This window comes from Nicotiana tomentosiformis, chromosome 7 (genome assembly GCF_000390325.3).
Source record: "Nicotiana tomentosiformis chromosome 7, ASM39032v3, whole genome shotgun sequence".
Classification (NCBI taxonomy): Eukaryota; Viridiplantae; Streptophyta; class Magnoliopsida; order Solanales; family Solanaceae; genus Nicotiana; species Nicotiana tomentosiformis.
The window spans coordinates 89,265,698-89,273,601 of NC_090818.1; positions in this window are offsets into that span (position 1 = coordinate 89,265,698).

A 7,904-nucleotide genomic window follows, 5' to 3' on the forward strand; every position below is an offset into this window, starting at 1 on the left:
GGACTGCCCGTCCGTCTGGGGATGAAATGTCATGCTCGGCTCGACCTATGTTCCTAACTGATGCTGCACGACTCTCCAAAAATGCGATGTGAACTACGTCCCTCGATCGGAGATAATAGATACCGGCACACCATAAAGATGAACAATCTCACAGATATACATCTGAGCTAGCTGCTCTGAATAGTATCTAGTCACAACCGAATGAAGTATGTAGACTTAATTAGTCTTTCCAAAATAACCCACATTGCGTCAAACTTCCTCAAGGTCTGTGGAAGTCCAACTACAAAATCCATGGTGATACGCTCCTACTTCTACTCTGGAATATCAAGCCTCTAAAGAAAACCACTCGGTCTCTGATGCTCATACTTCACCTAATGGCAGTTCAAACACCGAGCCACATACTCCACTATATCTTTCTTCATTCTTCTCCACCAGTAGTGCTGCTTCAAATCCTGGTACATCTTTGCGACACCCGAATGAATTGAATACCATAAACTATGGGCCTCCTTAAGAATTAACTCGTGAAACCTATCTACATTGGGCACATTAATTCAGCCCTGCATCCTCAACACCCCTCATCCCCGATAGAAGCCTCCTTGTCATCACAGTGTTGCACTGTGTCCTTAAGTACAAGCAAGTGTTGATCATCATACTGACGCACCTTGATGCGCTCATAAAACGAAGACCAAGAAACCACGCAAGTAAGAACCCCGCTAGGCTCTGAAACATCCAACCTCATGAATCGATTGGCCAGATCCTGAAGATTCAATGCTAGCGGCCTCTCTCCAACTGGAATATAATAAAGTCTACCCATACTCTCAGCCTTCCTACTCAAAGCATCGTCCACCACATTGGCCTTCCTAGGATGATAAAGAATGGTGATGTCATAGTCCTTTAATACCTATGATCTGTGAATACCTCACAAGATACGCCGTAGAGATAGTGCCTCCAAATCTTCAATGCGTGAACAATAGATACCAACTCTAAATCATGTAATGGGTAGTTTCTCTCATGGGGTTTCAACTGACGCAAAGTATAAGCAATCACTCTACCCTCCTACATCAATACATACTCAATGCTAATCCGTGAAGCATCACAATAAACTGTATAAGAACCCGATGATGAAGGCAAAACCAGAACATGAGATGTGGTCAAGGCAGTCTTGAGCTTCTGAAAGCTCTCCTTACACTCGCCAGACCACCTGAATGGGCACCCTTCTGAGTCAATATGGTCAAAGGAGCTGCGATGGATGAAAAATCCTCCATGAAACGGCAATAATACCCAGCCAAGCCTAGAGAACTACAGATCTCGGTAGGAGAAGATGGTCTGGGACAACTCTTAACTGCCTCCACCTTCTTCGAATCCACCTTAATCACCTCACTAGAAACCACATAACCCAAAAATGCCACTGAATCAAGCCAAACCTCACACTTGGAGAATTTAGCATATAGCTTCTTCTCCCTCAAAGTCTGGAGCACGATCCTCAAGTGCTGCTCATGATCCTCCCAGCTACGAGAATACACCAATATGTTGTCAATGAACACGATGATGAAATAATCAACATATGGCTGGAATACACTGTTCATCAAGTGTATAAAGGTCGCTGGGGCATTTATCATCCCAAATGACATCACCAAAAACTCATAGTGACCATATCAAGACCTAAAAGCAATCTTCGGAGTGTCTGAATCCCACACCTTCAGCTCATGATACCCCCACCTCAAGTCAATCTTTTAGAATACCCAGGCATCCTGAAGCTGGTTGAACATATCATCAATATGCGGTAGAGGGTACTTGTTTTTTACTATAACCTTGTTCAGCTGCATGTAATCAATACACATCCTCAAAGAGTCGTCTTTCTTCTTCACAAATAGAATTGGAGCACCCCAAGGCGAGACACTTGGTCGAAAGAAACCCTTATCAAGCAACTCTTGAAATTGTTCCTTTAAGTCCTTCAACTCCACATGTGTCAAACGATATGGTGGAATAGAAATGGGCCGAGTGTCAGACACCAGATCAATACCAAAATTGATATACCTATTGGGTGGCATGCTCGGTAGGTCTGTTGGAAATATATCTGGAAATCTCTCACTACTGGAACTGACTCAACGGTAGGAGTATCAGCAATAACATCCCTAATAAAGGCTAGATATGCTTCGCACCCCTTCTCAACCGTTCGATATGCCTTTAGAAAGGACACCACCCTGCTAGGAATATAATCCAAGGTACCCCTCCAATCCAACCACGGTAACCCTGGCATAGCCAATGTCACGGTCTTGGCATGACAGTCCCGAATTCCGTAATAGGGTGACAACCAATCCATGCCCAATATCATATCAAAGTCTACCATACTGAGTAGTAAAAGGTCAACTCTAATCTCATAACCCCGGTTAGTGACCAAACACGACCGATAAACATGGTCTATAATAATAGAATCTCCCATAGGAATAGACACATATACAGGGGCACTCAAAAAATCACGAGATATATCCAAATATGGAGAAAAGTAAGATGATACATACGAATAAGTGGAACTCAGATCAAAATATTGATGCTTCCCTATGATAGACCAGAACAATACCTGTGATGACAGCACCAATGCAACAACCTCAGTACTACCCGGAAAAGCATAGCAACAAGCCTGGCCTCCCCCTCTAGGGCGATCCCTACTCGCCTGACCTCCACCCCTAGCTGGCGGTGCAGGTAGAGCGGCAACTGGAGCAGCAACCATGTCCTGTGAATTGACCCTAAGGAATTTGTGGAGCCTGTGTAGCCTATAAAGGTGCACCCCTCCTAAGTCCAGGAAAGTCCCTCACCATATGCCAAGTATCACCACACTCGAAACAACGTCTCGGTCGGCATGGAAGCTAAAACTGAGTCTGACCTAGAAGGCACCCCGTGCGGGAGGTGCACTGGAAAGTGGCCGTGCATAATGGGCGATCTGAGACCTCGGGATGGCTGGAGCACTGCGCGTAGTAGGAAGTGTTGAATGAACTGGTTGACTCTTATAATCTTTGTCATGACGAGCTTAAACTACAGTGCGGGAACTATTAATTCCTCCAAAATCTCGAGGACTCTTGGCCTCCCTATCCTCACTCTCTTGGCCCCGCATACGCTCCATCCTCTGAGTGATCTCTACAACCTACTGAAATAGAGTATCCATCTCCAACTCCCAACTCCATCCTCTGACTCTCTCTCTAACTATAGAAACCAAAGCGGGTGCATGACAGGACAACTCACCGAACCAGATGGCATACTCCAATACTATCATAGTACCCTAACGCAGCTGCTCGAAATTTGTACACCATGCATCCCAAAGGGTCTGGGGAACAAACTCCCTCAAAAACATATCTGAAAAATGAGTCCAAGTGAGTGGCGCTGCATCAGCTAGCCTACCCTCCTTATAATCCTGCCACTACCTATATGCTGCCCCTGACAGCTGAAATGTAGTAAAGGCGACTCCGCTCACTTCCACAATGCCCATGGTGCGGAGAAAACAGTGTCACTTGTCTAGAAAACCCTACTCATCCTCAGTAACTGCGCCACTGAAAGCAGGAGGATCATACTTCTTGAACCTCTCAAGTCTCCTCTACTCCTTCTCGGATGCCTCTGGCCTGAACTCAAGCTGAATCGGAATTACGGGTTGTGGTGGCATAACACCCGGAACCTTATCAAAATGGACCCACTGTTCTGGAGTACGGTCCATGGGAGTCTGAGCTCCTCCCCCAGTCTGAGATATAGCTGGTACTACTAGGATCAATCCCGCCTGAGCTAAAGTACCAAACATACTCAGGAAGTGTGCTAGGGTCTCATGGAGTCCAGGGATAACAACAGGCGCCTCGGGTTCCCGGCCACAAACTGGAGCTACTGGTGGCTCCTCAGTCGCTGCTCAGGCAGGTGCTCAAGTTGTAGCACGTGCTCCTCCACGGCTGCTACCTCAACCCTGGTATCTCGCGACTCTAGCAGGGGTGTGGGTGTCTGATCATCTGATCTAGTAGTGTGTGTCCTCACCATCTATTAGAGAATAGAAAGACAAAGGCTCAGGCTTCAAAATCAACAAATTTGCACGATAAGGAATCAAAGAAGTGAAATTTTCCTAATAGTTTCGTAGACTCTCGAAGATAAGTACAGACGTCTCCTTACCGATCCGCAAGACACTACTAAACTTGCTTATGACTCATAGCACCTATGAACCTAGAGCTCTGATACAAAATCCCACATTAGGTAGTTGTGATGGCACCTAGTCTCTAAGACTAGGTAATCCTAACACACATTGAGAATTTAACTGAAATAACGACTAAGATATTAAATTAAACTGACAAATATTATGATAAAACCAAAACGGATCAACAGTTACATAATCTTTACTGAAATATATTAAGAATCTCTAACACAATACTGTTCGAAAACAAAAGAAACAGTAGCATAAGATCTCTAGACGGTGACTCCAAGGCATGCGAGCGTCAAACAGGTATACCTTGAATTCTCCGCAAAGTCTGAGTCAACTCATTAGCATCCTACACGAGCAGAAGTACCTAGATATGCACAAAAATATGCAGACGCGTAGCATGAGTACACCACAACGGTACCCAGTAAGTATCAAGCCTAACCTCGGTAGAATATTGACGAGTCCATGTCAAGACCCCTATCAGACATAGAAACCTGTGCAAAATATTAATATAATCTGACAATGGGTAAGTAAAGGGAAAAAATGACAATAAGTCTGTTTATCAACACAAGGCTAATAACGGAATTAAAAGCAACAAAAACAACAAAGAGTGTACATATGATAAAGACAACAAGTAACCAATTACGATCAAAATATGAATGGAATAAGCTAAGGAAACACAATAATAATCATTCAAATCAACTAGCCTTTTCCAGCGTAGAAAGTACGACAAGAATCACTCCAAGGTACCACGCCTCATATTCACATTTCACAAGTCACAATTACAATCTTCCTTATATCACCGCGTGAGCCTTGCATATATTTTAAAAAATAATTTTTTCGAAATAACTTCACGCGCTTTAGCCCCTTATCTCACCGCGTGGCTTCAAGTAATTACCTTACTAGCATGCGTATGCCACATGCATATCAATACACCACCCTTATACCACTACATACGCATCAATATCACAACACAATAAGCAACTCGCACCACACATGCCCATATGCCACAACATTGCTAAAAATTGATAATACCAATGTCACCACAACACATAGCCCACGGCTCAACCACAATGTATACAAGAATCTCAATAAAAACAAAATGAACGAGACATAACTCAAGGAAAGGTATTCCAATAACCAACAACTTCAACCAAAAAATGTGTTAATAACTCTTAACAACTACAAGTTCAATAACTCAACAATGAAGGTATTTCTATGAAATGGCAACATCAAACTCTAATGCTTAACATTAACTTAACAATAAAAGAGATAACATGAAATAGAAACTACGACCAAATGCATGAGAATAACTCAACAATGGAAAGAATAGCATGTAACTACAACTACTAATAAATGCATATAAGGGAAACCTCGACAATGGAAACTAGGACATGTAATAACAATTTCAATTAAAGCATGTAAGAATAAACTTGACAACGAAAGATACAACAACTAATAACAACTACAATTAAATGACTATAAGTAACCTAAGAGTCTAAACCAATCAATATTCACATATAAGCCCGTGTACACCCTCGTTACCTCATGTACACATCTTTCACATAATTCAAATAGTACAATCAAACCCAATCCTAAAAGGTAGTTTCCCCCACACAAAGTTAGGCAAGATACTTACCTCAACTAGACCAAATCAACACCCAAAAATGGCTTTTCCCTTAAACTTCACCTCCGCACGGCTCAAATCTAACCAAAAATGACTTTATATCATCAAACAACACAAGAGAAACCAATTATAATTAATAAAGCAATGATCTTTACACAATTGTCAAAAGTCACCCCCGGGCCCGCCCGATCAAAACCCGAGTCCAAGGGTAGATCTCGACTACCCATAACCCCACGAGACCATATATGTGTTTTATTTTCAAATCTGAGTCCAATTCGACTCTCAAATCTCAAATTTTCATTTTTCAAAACATTGACAAAATTTCCCAAAATTTCTCTTAAAATTCCATGGATTTAAGGTTAAATCTCATAAATAATCATGTAATATAATTAAAAATTGATCAAAATCACTTACCCAATAGTTATAGGGAAAATCCCTCCTCAAAATTGCCTCATAACGAGTCTAGGGTTCTAAAATGTGAAAATGAGACCAAGTCTTATTTTTCCAGCCCTTATGTTCAGCTGCAGAAGTCGCAATTGCAAACCCTCACAAATACAAAGAATAACTCGTGAATGCGGCGCCTGCCAGTCCAGGGGAATGTCGCAATTGCAACATTGGACTCGCAATTGCGATGTAAGCCACTTTCGCAAATGCGACCTACCCAATCTAAGCCCAAACTTCACAATTGCGAGTAAGGCATCACTAATACGACACAGGCCCCTTCCTATCCACTTCGCAATTGCGATGTAGGTGCTCGCAATTGCGATACTTTAGGCATCAGCAACCTGGAAATGTTTCAAATCAATCTGAAACACGGCTGAAACTCACCCGAGCCCTCAGGGCTCCATACCAAACATCCACACAACTCTAAAAACATCATACGAACTCGCTCGCATTATCAAAACTCTAAAATAACATCCAGAACCGCGAATGGGACATCAAAACACATGAATTTCAAAAGGAAAACTCAAGAACCTCTATAATCACAACCAAACATCTGAATCCTATCAAACCAACTCCAACTTACACAAAATTTTGCAGACAAGTTCAAAATAGAAAAAACGGACCTATTCCAAGTCTCAAAACAAAATTCTGAGCCCGATAGCCATAGAGTCAAGCTACAGTCAAACTTAAGGAAATTCTTAAACCTCAAACTGCCAACTTTCGGCAAAACAAGTCAAATCAACCTAGGACCCTCCAAATTCAATTCCGGGCATATGCCCAAGTCTAAAATCACGATACGAATCTATCGGAGCCATCAAAACAATGTTCCGTGGGTCATTTTCACAAAAGTCAAACTTTTGTTAATATTTCCTACGTGAATTAACTTTGACTTGAGGAAATTAGGACTTGCGAGGTCTATTTGCTACGTGAATTATGTGTGGGAACAGCGTATATGCAAGGTAACGAGTGTATATACGTTGTCATGGGTTAAAGCATCCGGGGTAGAATTTATTTATTTGTATCATGTTGTTTCATTTACTATGCCTTCCATGTCGTAGATAGATCATTTATTCTTTGACTATTCGATTTTGTATTTATTGCTTATGTTGAAATTTTTGTGATATTGAAAGTTGAGTTTGCCTATTCTAACGTTATTGTTGAGGTTGAAAGTTGCTTTTCACCATGCTTGATACTTTGGGTTGTTGATATTGCTTGGTGAGGAAGAGTGAAAAGCACGAAGGGTGTTGTCGTACCTCATTTTCATATTAATATCATTGATTGAGTGAATGTGAGAATAAAAGCACGAAGGGTGATGCTGTGCACATGCTTATTTATCATGAAAGGTTACAGCACAAAGGGTGATGTCGTGCATATGCATTTTTATTGTGATCATGTGAGAATGAGAGTAAAAGAACGAATGGTGATGTCGTGAACTTGCATTTATGATATATGGTGAGGTTGAGAGAAAATCACGAAGGGTGATACCGTGCAATTTGTTGATTTTATTGTTTAACTTGAAAATTGAGATATGAGCTTGACTTGATGGTTTCGGTGCTTATTTTGAAAGAGGTTTACTTGGTGAATTTTGCTTATTGTTTTCGCTTATAGTCCCTTTCTACATGTCCCTACCCAATTGTTACTTTTGATGCTTTATTTGTTATTTTG